Raw genomic sequence first — 13,897 nt, 5'->3', positions numbered from 1 at the left:
AGAAAAATATTGGTCAGTGACAATATTGAAAATGCTGGTCCTTTAATTAAACAGGACTCATTTCAGTGTTAATAGAGAGCAGGTGATGCTCATTCTAGTTTTGTATTTGAAGACTGGGCTTTTGACCAGTTAGGGTAGGGTAGGGTAGGGTAGGGTAGGGATGGGATGGGATGGGATGGGATGGGATGGGATGGGATGGGATGGGATGGGATGGGATGGGATGGGATGGGATGGGATGGGATGGGAAGGGAAGGGATGGGAAGGGATGGGAAGGGATGGGAAGGGATGGGAAGGGATGGGAAGGGAAGTGATTGTCATCAGCTTCCTCATTTTGGTGAATGGACATCTGCCTGTTTAACATGGTAGCAGATGATTAACTTTGATCTTTTCAGGTGGGAATAGAAAGAAAAAACATAGTTTCTTCCCCTAATCAAAGCAAGGCTCCTGGTGGTTTTTGGGGTGAAATGGCTGAATCATACTGCAGGCTCTTGAACTATGATTACCCACTGGTCTTTTTGGAATTGGATCCATACAAACAATGGAAGAATGAGGTGGAAATGTGGACTCTGGTCACTTTCCTAACCAAGAGGAAGCAAGGTATGGCTTTGGCTTTGTCTTTACCAGGAAAAAGCAAGATTAGAAATGAAGTATTTTCAGAATGTTACTGATTTGGGTACTGAAGAGGGATTGCCAATTCTAATACAAATTATGGACAAGATTAACAAACGATGATTTGTTGGAAGCCTGAGGCATGGTTGGTTTTTGATTAAATTTAAGAAGATGGACAATCAGTCTGTGGAAGAATGTCATGGAATTTGATAGGTTTTGTAACGATCAAAAAAAATTCAATCTAGAAATTCTTGAGTCTGTGCTTGCATTCAAATTGTTAGATTGTGCACAGATCTCAGATAAACCTTTGGTTTTGACGGGGATTCAGTTCCGTGGTACAGCTTTTTTTTTTGAGCAAATGACTGTAGCCCTAAAGAAATGTTTAAGAAAACAATCATTTCCAACTACCTTCATGTCACAAATTGGAAATTCTGCAGTGATAGAGAATGGAGGATTCCATGATTACTGGCTCCCCAAATTGATGGGGGTCTAGTTGCAGGAGAGAGAGTTGCTGAAGGACCTTTTTTGAAGTGGGTCACAATTGATAGATCTATGGATCAAAACAGAAGGCGAATGAATCCCAGAGATGCATGGGGAGTGGTTAATAAGTGTTTTTGGTGTGAGTCTAAGTATCACTATGCAAGGAATTGTCCTAGAACCAGGAACTGAGTATTTGAAGTGACTTGAGACGGATGATTCTGCTGATTAATATGATGAATGACATGACAACATCCTATTGGTGACTGAAAACTTGAGTCAGGCCATGAGCATTTTAGTTTCCGATTTTCATTCGGTTGTGCAATATTAGATCGTGGCTACCTCCAACAGTGTGGAGTCAATCGGCTGAACTGTTACTTGGAATCCCTTGACATGGCAGCTAGAAGTAAAGTTACTGAATATGAAAGCGCTACTTGCTTTAGGTTGGGAGATGATAATACATTAATGTCTTTAAAGAGTGGTCCTCCTGTGTGAAATAGCAGGAATGTCATTTCTTCAGCACTGATGTGGTTCAGAGTGACATACTGCTGTTGAATAAATCTTCAATGAAAAAAGTGATAAAGAGATTGGACATGGAAAATGACAGTGTTTGTCTTTGGTAAAGCAGTAAATTTACAATTCACTGGATCAGGGTATTGTATTCCATTGAAGAAACAGAGTGTTGCTTGCTGAGAAACTCAAAGTATTATTGACATCTGAAGACAAGAGTCTGGCTAACGAAGATTCTCTGGAAGTTGCACAGACAATTTTCCCATCCTTCATCGCAGAAGTTAAAGCTACTACTAAAGGATGCTGGAGTTGTGGATAAAGAACACCACTCCCTTGTTGAACAAGTCACATCTCAATGTGACATATGTATTAAATATCAGACACTACCACGCTTGGTTGTGAGTGTCCCATCAGAATTTAATGAAGTGGTGGCTATGGACCCGAGTGTGGGATAGATCATGGTATTTATCTGTCGCATTTTGTCTATGGCAACTAGGTTCAACATATCTACAGTAATAAGGACAAACTGACAATAATGGTTAAAGTTATGGAAAAGTGGGTTTGTCCAAGTCTTGGAATGCTGGCAAAACTTCTGACCGATTAATGGAGGGGAATTTGCAAATGATGAGTTTAGGGACATGTGAGAACTTAAATATTGTAGTTATGAACACTGCTGCAGAAAGTCCACTCAGCAATGGATTGTGAGAGTAATCATGAAATACTGGCAGATCAACTGAACTTCAAGCTACAAACAGCTCTGGCATAGGCAGCACATGCAAAAAATTCTTCACAAATGGTGGGTGGGGGTGGGGGTGGTGTATAGTCCATATCTATGATATACAGTTGTAATCCAAAATTGCTTTCCATGCTATGTGACTATCCTCTGGCCCTGGAGGGAATGACTATTCGCTCTATTTTCTCCACTCACCTCGCCTAAATGCACTACAGGCTGGTAGGAGAGCATTTATTAAAGCTGAAGCATCAAAAAATTCAGACAGCTTTTAAGACATTTCATAAGACTGTCCGGAGAAGACTTTAGTTCTGGCGATCTTTGATATAAGAGGGAAGGGCATAGTGAATGGAAAAGTCTGGGAAAAGTTATCGGACACTATAGGAAAATTTTAGTAATATAACATAACATGGGAATCAAACCATAAAAGAACATTGTTAGTGGGTACTAGATGCGTTATGAATTTTCAAACACCAAGAACATGGGAGAAGGTGATAATCATGAGCCACCATTTACATCGCAAACCCATGCATTCTGTGATTGAGCCAGAGGGGCAGAATCTGAGATCAAGAAATAGATACTGATACACCATGTTCGGGAAGAACGAAAGCAAGCTATCTCATCCAGGGATCAGTTGCCTAAAGTAGGTTTCCTGGTGGTGTACCAGCCAGCTAGGTCCAAAAACTGGAGGGAGGCTACGATAGTTGGACAAGCAGGGACGTCTACAGGCAAATACAAAATTGGTTAAATCTCCAAGAAGAGGGACAAGAAGTGAAGGCCACGGATTGTCAAACAGGAGTTCAAGAATGGAGAATGAGAAAACTTAGCTCGAGTTCAGATAATTCAGGAGATGCATCTGGGAGGAGAAAAACATCGTACACAGAAAGGACCTCTAGTAGACATCTTGACGGGTAGTGCAGAGGCCGCATCCTGACAAGGCAACTGTGTAGCTTAGATAGTGGAACCACGGGAAATGGGCAAGGTCTTAAATGAATACTTCTCGTCTGTATTTACCATGGAGAAGGTCATAGAAGCTAATGAGTTCAAGGGAGGGAACAGCAATTATCCTGGAGCAGATCAACATTACAAAGGAGGAGGTGGTGGAGGTTTTGAAGCACATTAAAGTGGATAAATCCCCAGGGCCTGACCAGGTGTATCCTAGGATGCTCTGGGAAGCAAGGGAGGAGATTGCTGGGGCCCTGGCAGAGATTTTTGTATCATCGTTCGCCACAGTTGAGGTACCGGAAGACTGGAGGATAGCTAATGTTGTGCCTTTATTTTCAGAAGGGCAGCAGGGATAAGCCAGGGAACTACAAGCTGGTGAGCCTTACATCACTGGTGGGAAAGTTATTCGAAGGGATTCCGAGAGACAGGATTTATATGCATTTGGCAGGGCAGGGTCTGATTAGGGATAGTCAGCATAGCTTTGTGCATGGGAAATCATGTCTCGAATGAGTTTTTTTTGAGGTGATCTAGAGGATTGAGGAGGGCAGGGCGGTGGACGTTGTCTACATGGACTTTAGCAAGGCCTTTGACATGGTCCTGCATGGTAGGCTGGTCCAGAAGGTTCGAACACATGGGATCCAGGGTGAGCTAGCCAATTGGATACAAAATTGGCTTGGTGATAGGAGGCAGAGGGTGGTAGTGGAGGGTTGTTTTTCAGATTGGAGGCCGGTGACCAATGGTGTGCCGCAGGGATCGGTGCTGGGCCCTCTGTTGTTTGTCATATATTAATGACTTGGATGAGAATGTCGGGGGCATGATTAGTAAGTTTGCAGATACCACCAAAATTGGTGGTATAGTGGACAGTGAAGAAGGTTGTCTAAGGTTACAACAGGATATAGATCAACTGAGAAAGTGGGCAAGGGATTGGCAGATGGAATTTAATGCAGACAAGTGCGAAGTGATGCATTTTGGGAAGTTAAACCAGGGCAGGACATATACAGTGAATGGCAGGGCCCTGGGGAGTGTTGTTGAGCAGAGAGACCGTGGGGTGCAAGTACATAGTTCCCTGAAAGTGGCAACACGGGTCGACAGCGTGGTGAAGAAGGCGTATGGCATGCTTGCCTTCATCGGCCGAGGCATTGAATACAAGAGTTGGGATCATCATGTTACAGTTGTACATAACGTTGGTTAGGCCGCATTTGGAGTAGTGTGTGCAGTTCTGGTTGCCGCACTACAGGAAAGATGTGATCAAGCTAGAGAGGGTGCAGAAAAGATTCACAAGGATGTTGCCTGGTTTGGAGGGCTTGAGTTATAAAGAGAGATTGGATAGGCTGGGTCTGTTTTCCCTGGAGCGAAGGAGGCTGAGAGGGGACATGATAGAGGTATATAAAATTTGAGAGGCATAGATAGGGTAGATAGCCAGAATCGGTTTCCAATGGTAGGGGTGACTAAAACTAGAGGGCATAGATTTAACGTGAGAGGAAGAAGGTTTAAAGGGGATCAAAGGGGTAAATCTTTCACACAAAGAATAGTGGGTATCTGGAATGAGCTGCCTGAGGAGGTGGTGGAGGCAAGAACAGTAGCGACATTTAAGAGGCATCTGGACAGGTACTTGAATGAGCAAGGCATAGAGGGATATGGAATTTAGTGCAGGCAGGTGGGATTAGTATAGACAGGCATTATGGTCAGTATGGACGTGGTGGGCCGAAGGGCCTGTTCCTATGCTGTACGTCTGACTCTACAACCTTCTCTGGATAAGGTCAGAAGCAGAAGTCCCGGTGATCTGGAAGTGTTTTCTAGCCACAAATAAGTTAGAATATAGGGTGATAAGAGGCTAAACAGAATTAGATAGTCAAAGAATTTGGGGTATATTTAGAGGTTATGGATAGGGGCCAACCTGCTCTATATCTCAGATGGATCTGTACAAGGAAAGTCCTACCAGATGGGACCTAAATAAGGCCAAGGCTCAGTTGGCCAGAGGTTTTGAGTGCTTGGGGGGATAAAGATATTAGGGTAGACTCTCCCACAGTGGGAAAGGTGATTGAGATTTTTTTGGCTATTTTAGCAACCTATTCTTGGAGGTGCAAGTCCATTGATATCAAAGCGGATTTCATTCAGGGTGACCTGCTTCAGAGGGAAGTGTTTCTCCAGCCTCCGAAGGAAACATCAGACATGAAAGGGAAGCTCGAAGTTGAATGAATATGGGTTGAATGATGCTTCCCAGATATGGTATTTCCAGTGAGGGCAGTTCTGTTACAGTTAGGGTGTTCACAACTGCAGGCGGACCCTGCAATATTTTATTGGCACTATAATGATGCATGTGGACAATTTTCTTTTAGTGGGGTGGTACTAATGAGTTTGAAAAGGATGTTATTCATTGAATCATGGCAGAATTTAAAATTGGCAGTCAAGCTTTTGGGGATTTTAAATGTGGGTTTGGAGACAAAACCAGGTGAGACGGATGTCATTTTACATCCACATTATTAATTGGAAAATGTTACTCCCATCACAATTGGTTGCACCAGATTGGGACCAAAAGACAGCTATGTCCAAGGATGAAATGGAATAGTTGAGGAGTCTTGTCAGACAGCTCAATCGGTTAGCCTCACAGACAAGACCAGGTGCAAGTTTTGATGTGCTAGAACTTAGTCTTGTGATGAAACATCCTAAGATTGAAGACATCTGAGGGTGAACAAAACATTAATAAATAGAGGTGTATGCTGAAGTTCCCTGCTTTGGGTGATCCCAAAAGTATGAAATTAATCGTTTTTTTGTGATTCCTCGCATGCAAACCTTGATGGATTTTCCAGTGCAGGAGGGTTTGTGATATCCCTTGTGGGAGAGAATGGGAAAAGTTGTCCATTGGCATGGGAGGCCAAGAAAATAAGAGTGAAGAGCGCACTAGATGCCGAAACTCCCGCACTCGTGGATGCTGTTGATATGGTGTTTATATTTGTCCAAGATCTTGGAAGAAATCTTGTATAAAAGAGACTGAAAAAAGACAGTACAAATTGAATGTTACATAGATAATCGATCTCTGTGGGATAATATACATTTGTCAAAAGTGTGAAGGGGTGCGGGGGGGGAAGGCTGAGGATAGTGTGTGTATCTCTGTACCTTTTCTTGAAGGGAATCCTGACAATATTGAAAATACTGGTCCCTTTAATTAAAAGACTCATTTCAGTGATGGAGAGCAGGTGATGCTCATTGTATTGGATTTAAGGGCTGGGGTTTTTGCCCAGTTGGAGAGTTGCCTCTGGACAGTTCTTACAGAAGGAAAGAATGGGAACTGATGTTTCGACTGAACTATGAATTGCCAATAAAATAGTTGTGGATCAGAGACTGTCATAGGCTTCCTCCATTTTGGTGACTGGACATCTGCCTGTTTTAACAGTCAGGACACTGTGGAGAATTCCACTGCTCTCCTTCAAAATACTGCCTTGGCAAATAAATCAGCTTGTTTTAGCTCAAGTGGTCTGTCATTCATTCTCTCTCTCTCTCTCTCTCTCATCTTTGGGATTAAGACCCACAAAAGCTTACACAGAGTGGGAATTGAACCTGAGGCCTTGCTTTAGCTGCACACTGCATTAACCAGCTGAGGCACTGGTAGTATTGAGAAATATTTTTATGGGCAAAATAAGATTATGGTAGCATTTAGTTCTGTTTTTTATTGCTCACTGTCTCCTGAGGAATCAGCTGTGGCTCAGTGGGAGTATTCTCCCGTGAGGTAGAAGGTTCAAGATCAAGTTCAGCTTCAAGGAATTGGAGCATATAATTTTGGTTGCAGCTCCCAGTGCTGTACGGAGGGAGTGCTGCACTGCCAGAGGTGCTGTCTCTTAAAAGGGTGAGGTAGTAAACTAAGGTCCCGTTTGCCTCCTCGGGTGGATGTAAAAGGTCCCGTGGCATTGAAGAGCAGGGGAGTTCTTCCTGGCCAGTATTTATCCCTCCAATCAACATCAGATTATCTTAATTTGAGGGAGTGTGCTTTGCACAAGTTGGCTGGCTGCTGCATCTCCTACATTACACCAGTAATTACCCTTGGGAACATCGGAGTCGGCCATTCAGCTCATTGCGCCTGCCACTCACCATTCAATATTTCTTGTATCTTTCTCAGTGAAGACAGACACAAAGTAATCATTTAGCTTCTCTGCCATTTCTCTATTTCCCCATTATAAATTCTCCTAACTCGTCCTGTAACGGACCCATATTTGTATTAGCCAAATGTTTCCTTTTCATAGAATCTTTTACAGTCTTTTTTTTTTCTAGCTTACATTCATATTCTATTCTCCCTTTTGCTGTATTCTAAAATCCTCCCAATCCTTAGGTTTACTACTATTTCTGGCAACTTTATAGGCCTTTTCTTTTAATCTTATACAATCCTTAACTTTTGTTATCCACAGTTGACTGCCTTTACTTTTAGGGTTTTTGTGCCTTGAAGGAACGTGTAGTTCATTTAAACTAATATTTCTTTAAAGACTATCCATTGCTTACGTACGGTCATACTTTATAATGTATTTTCCCAATCCACCTCAGCCAATTTGCTCCACATAGTTTCATAACTTCCTTTGTTCAAATTTAATACTCTGGCTTCAGATTGAACTACCTCACTTTCAAACATGATGTAAAGTTCTATCATATGGTCACTCATCGCTAAAGGATCTTTTACAACAAGATTATTTATTAGCCCTTTCTCGTTACATAATACTCTATTTAAAATAGCCTGTTCTTTAGTCGGTTTCTCAACATACTGTTCTAGAAAAGCATTCCTAACATTCCAGAAACTCTTCCTCCACAGCATTAGTGCTCCATTAGGTTTATCCAGTCTATATGCAGATAGAAGTCACCCATGATTATTGCCTATGATACATGCCTCTATAATCTCCTGATTAATACCATGCCCACACGACCACTACTGTTTGGTGACCTATAAACAACTCCTACCAATGTTTGCTGCCCCTTGCTGTTTCTTAGCTCCACCCAAACAGATTCCACATTTTGTTCTTCCAATCTGAGATCCTCCCTTACTAATGTACTGATCCCATCCTTTTTTTATTAGCGCAATGTCACCTCCTTTTCATTTTTGCCTGTCCTTCCTAAATGTGAAGTATCCTTGAATATTCAGTTCCCAGTCATGGTCGCCACATTTCCATTACGACAATTAGATCATACCCATTTATCTCCTATTTGGGCTTTAAATCATCTACCTTGTTGCGAATTTTGCGTGCATTCAGGTAGAGTGCCCTTGTCGTCTTGACATTTTGCATTCTAAGCCTAGTTGATGCTTGCCTTTGTTTCACCTGCCTTCTAATATCACTTGCTACTTTTCTAACTCCCGTTACAAGCTTTATTTCCTTTCCCACTTGAGCTATCCCTCTGATTCCCGTCCCCCCCCCCCCCCCCCCACCACCCCCCACTCGGACAAGCTAGTTTAAACCCTCCCCAAACTATTGAATCCCCTATCTCTATTGCTCTTCCACTCTTCTTTCTCCCCTCCTATGCAGCTGAGCCACCTGTGGTGCTACAGACTTTGCTCTGGCTGCACTCCCCCAAGGAACCAACACTCTCCAGTATTCAAAATGGAAAACCGATTCGCAAGCAAGACTCCTGCACTGCCTGCCTGGTTCTCTTAGACTGCCTGGCGGTCACCCAGTCCCTCTCTGCCTGTGTACTCCTAACCTGTGGTGTGACTATCTCCTGAAACATGCTATCCTCATAGTCCTCTGCCTCGTGGATACCCAGTGAATCCAACTGCTGCTCAAGTTCTGAAATCTGGAGCTCAAGCTTCTACAACTGGTGACACTTCCTGCAAATATGTTCATCTAGGACACGCGGTGAGCCATGACTTCTCATACCGCAGGATGTACATTTCACCTAGCCAAGCTGACCTGCCATAATGTAACTTTAAAAACATTTTATTACAATGCGAAGTAAAATAACTTGTCAGTTACTCACCAATCAACATCGTCCCCTGTACTGAAGAGAGGCAGCTACTGGAGGCTGAAAAAATGTGAAAGAAAGGAGCCCCTCTCTCATGCACAAAACTCCACTCTAAAGCTTTTTCCCAGGGTGGAAGAGTCAGTTACTAGGGGACATAGGTTTAAGGTGCGAGGGGCAAGGTTTAAAGGGGATGTGCGAGGCAAGTTCTTTACACAGAGGGTGGTGAGCGTCTGGAACTTGCTGCCGGGGGAGGTGGAAGCAGATATGATAGCGACGTTTAAGAGACATCTTGACAAATACATGAATAGGAAGGGAATAGAGGGATATGGGCCCCGGAAGTGCAGAAGGCTTTAGTTTAGGCAGGCATCAACATCGGCGCAGGCTTGGAGGGCCGAATGGCCTGTTCCTGTGCTGTACTGTTCTTTGTTCTTTGTACACTCTCTGTACACAAACTTATTTTATTAATTTATAGTTCCCCCTCTTTACCAAACCCCCTTCTTAACACTGCCCTCCAGCAGTACTCCGTATAGGCGAGCAGCAGAGTACCCTGAATTTATACTCTGAAAACAATACTGTGTCAGCTCTGCTACAGCTCAGAAACCAGTTTAAGCCAGCTACCTAATAAACTAGCTACAGCTACTAAATGTTCATATACCCCTGTTTAAAACTGCAAGAAACCTAACTTCCCTCTTAACTGAAAGAGGAATTTCAATTAATTGCTAGATGTGAACAAAAGAAAAACTAGTCTTGAGATTAACCCTTAAAATTCACTCACTTACCAAACTCCCTTCACACTCAGTGCACTTCAAAGTACTTAATTGGCTGTAAAGCACTTTGAAATGGCTTGAGGTCATAAAAAGGCACTATATAAATGCAAGTCTTTTTTTTCATATTCCTCCTTTTTGTTATGGTGTGCTGCCTGCTACACAAACAGATACAAGGAGAAATGTTTGTTATTGTGACATGCCTTCTCAGGTTTCTGTTCCCTCCCCTTTCAAAATAGTTGTCGTCATTCCCCTCATCCAAAACCTACTCTCAACCCCTCTGTCTTTGCAAACTACCACGCAATCGCCAATCTCTATTTCCTCTCCAAAGGCCTCGAACATGTCATTGCCTCCTAAATCCATGGCCATCTTTCCTGAAACTTCCTTTTTCATTCTCTTCAATCATCTGAAATGGTGCCAATGGAATTCACAAATATCACTGACTGTAGCTGTGGTGCAATTTTCTCCCTGTCCTCCATTCCTCCCTGTGGCCTTCAACATGGTTGAACCATCTTCCATTAACGACTCAGCCTCCATTGTCCAGCACAATGGGACTGCCTTTGCTTTATTCTACTCTTGTCTACTGAATCGAAGCACAGCCTCTCCAGCAATGGCTTCTCTTTCCATGCCTGGACAGTTATATCTAGTTTCCCCCAAGGATCTACCCTTGCACCATCACCCCACTTTTCTTCCTGATCTGCTTCCTGGACAACCATGATCTCAAGACATGGGTTCAGAGTCCACGTGTAGGTCTGATGACTTCCATTTCTTCCAAGCCACCGTCTCTCTCAACCCCTGTGATGTCAAGTGGCAAGTTTTGGATTTTTAAAAGGAATGGTGATATAGTTCTAAGTCAGGATGGTGTGTGACTGAGAGGCAAACTTGCAGATGGTGATCCCATGCTCCTTCTGCCCTTGTATCCTTCCAGGTGGCAGGTTTGGAAAGTGCTGTCAAAGAAGCCTTGGTGAGTATATTTGATTCTGCTCCATTTATTCACCACCCTCTTTATAAAGAATCTGTTCATCTTCCATCTTCTCAGTTCGAGCCTGACCCCTTTGAGACAGATTACAAATCCTTTTAAACAGTTAGGTGGAACCTTCTCCTTCTAAACAGTTAGTATCTTCCTACATGAGGCAAACTGAAGAAATCTTCCCCAATGGCATGTATTTACTTATTTTTAATGGGAGACTTTGAAAAACAATTGCATTTTGCTATAAAGTGCTTTGGGATGTCCGAGTTCATGAAAGGACACCTCTCCCTCATTAGAGGTGATTTTTGTTCCATCTTTTTTCTTTGCTCATGAGGGGACTTGATTGTGAGACTTGGTCCTACCCATCACCAGCTTTCACACTGAATCAGAGACTCCCACCCCATCAGCCTTCCCACAGCCCCACTGATCATCTGACAAGTTACCACACTACCCCAGTATCCCCCCACCCTCTCCCCCAGGGAGGAAGCTCATTGCTAAAACTCATTAGGGCCACTCTGAAGCAGAGTATGCAAACTTTTCAAAAACTAGTTCTAGAAGACCGAGAAATTCCAAACCGGCTGACCATTACAAACACTTGGTGAGTGCAAAACTCTTTTTCTACCAGAGCAATCCTTCACCCTGCTCATTCATACAATAGTCAGGACCAGCACGAGAAAAATGAATTGCTCTTGGGGAGTCCCTTTTTTGAGGAGCTTATGAACTTTGCTAAAACAACAAGCATGGAATTCCATACATTAAGTCATAAGGTTGAGGGTTCAAGTCTCGCTCCCTTTGTATCGAACCCTGATGTTGGGGTCAAATGAAGGTCATTACACTACACTGTGTGGGAAACAGTTACCCAGCAGTGATTTTCCCTGTATTGGGCAATTAGTGGCCAGAGGGCAGACTCCTCCATTCCATTAATGAGGCCCTCCAGCACAGAAGGAGATGAAGTCTGCAGTTCAGGTAAGAGAGAAAGGGCGCCTCCATTTTGAGATGCCCTCTCTCCAACTTTTTTGCACTTATAAATTTAAAAATGGAATCAGTAGCCAGGCCACCATTGTGGACAGCTAACAGAGGTCTGAGCCTGCAGCTCTGACCAACAGACTGAGAGGGCCTCAAAGCCTGCCTGGAGTGCTGGCCCTCAGCCTGCTGCCAAGAGGCCGCCTCCATTCAGCAGGCCTAGTCCCCAGTGGCTTGGAGGCCTGCAGGCTGACTGGAAAGTCTCTGCCAATAGGACTTCATAAGCGTTTAGCTAGTTCAATTGGCTACCCACTGCTTGTGGGCAGATAGCTCTGCTGAACCCCCACCCCACCTCAAAAACTGGCCTGAGGGCGGGATGGTGCCAGCAAACTGGCTGCCAACCGGTGGCAGGAATGTGAGTGCCCGCCTTCCTCCATGCTTGCCTCATACTTAGGCTGACACTCCCACTGCAGTACTGAGGGAGTGCTGCACTGTTGGAAATGATGTTTTTCGGATGAGAGGATAAACTGGGGGTCTGTCTCCCCAGTGTCCTGACCAATATTTATCTCTCAGTCAACATCACTGAAACAGACTATCTGGTCATGATCACATTGCTCTTTGTGACAATTTGCTGAACTCATATTGGCTGCTGTGTTTCCTACATTACAGCTGTGACTACATTTCAAAATTTGCTGTAAAACACTTTGGAACACCCTGAGGTTGTGGAAGTTGCTAGAGCCTGGCTACCCGACCCGTACCTGACAACAAGTGTCTGGGTCAGGTCGCTCTTCTGGGTCCAGCATTCGGGCTCTTGTCGGGTCGGACACATTCTATCACCACCTGGGTGCGTGGCTCCAATGTTGATTTACTTTTTGGACTTGAAAAGTTGTTTGTTTGTTTAGTTTTTGTTTAAGCTTTTGTAGAGAAGCAACAAAGTGAAAAAAGCTAGATTAACTGATAGTCGGGTGCAGGAAAAAACGAAAGGACTCTGGCCGGGTCGGGGTCAGGTTTCATTTGCAGATCCAAGCTGTCCTTTAAAAGTCGCTATTTAATTGATTAGGAAAGGTATCGGAAGCAACATGAGTGTTTTTTTGTGCAACGAGCAGTTAAGATTTGGAATGTGCTGCCTGATCGGGTGATGGATGCAGATTCAATAAGAACCTTCAAAAAGGAATTAGATAAATAATTGAGAGAAAAAAATTGCAGGAATATGGGAAAAGAGCCAAGGAGTGGTACTAATTGATTTCTGTTTGAAAGGGCCAGCACAGACTCCTCCTGTGCTGTATTATTCTATAATTGGATAGCATTTCTTTTCCATAGAAATTACAACACAAACAGGCTGTTGGGCTCAATCATCCTCCCAGTCAGCAGTTGTCCTAATCCCACCTGCCTGTTCTCTTCCTATAGTCTGTTATCCTCTTTCCTTCAACCATCCTATCTCACGTGTTCGAACATATTTCTTCCCTGCTTCAGTCATTCACTCTGCTCGAACATTCTACAGCCTCACAACCAATCATGTATAAAAAGGTTCTCCTACTCTTTGTCCTAAATCTATTACACTTAATCTTGTGTGTCCTCTCATTCTAAGCTTCTCGTTGGAAACAGTTTGTTTCCATCTACTCGATCCCATCCCTTCATAACTTTTAAACATCTCTATCAAATCATCCCATAATCTTCTCTTATGAAAAAAGCCCGATTTTTCAGGCTAAATGGGAGACTGAGAATGTCCTCAGTTTAGGATAGTGATTGGGTGGCCATGTGGCAAAGTAGGAAGAGAAAGGCAGTGCAGGACCCACAGTGTGGTATTCAGTATTGGATACTGATGAGGACAACAACACTGAAGGAGTACGGTCTGGAGCATGGCACCGTGAGGCAAAGGACAGCACTGGGAGGGGGCTGCTGGGAACAGTGAAGTGTGGGAATACAGTGGTCAGAGGGGATTTGATAGTCTGGGGACAGACAGTTGTCAGTCCGGTGAGTTACCCCAATGCC

This window comes from Heterodontus francisci, chromosome 40, assembly GCF_036365525.1.
Source record: "Heterodontus francisci isolate sHetFra1 chromosome 40, sHetFra1.hap1, whole genome shotgun sequence".
NCBI classification, from domain to species: Eukaryota; Metazoa; Chordata; class Chondrichthyes; order Heterodontiformes; family Heterodontidae; genus Heterodontus; species Heterodontus francisci.
The sequence above is the reverse complement of the archived record's forward strand: the minus strand, read 5'-3'. Positions refer to the sequence as shown.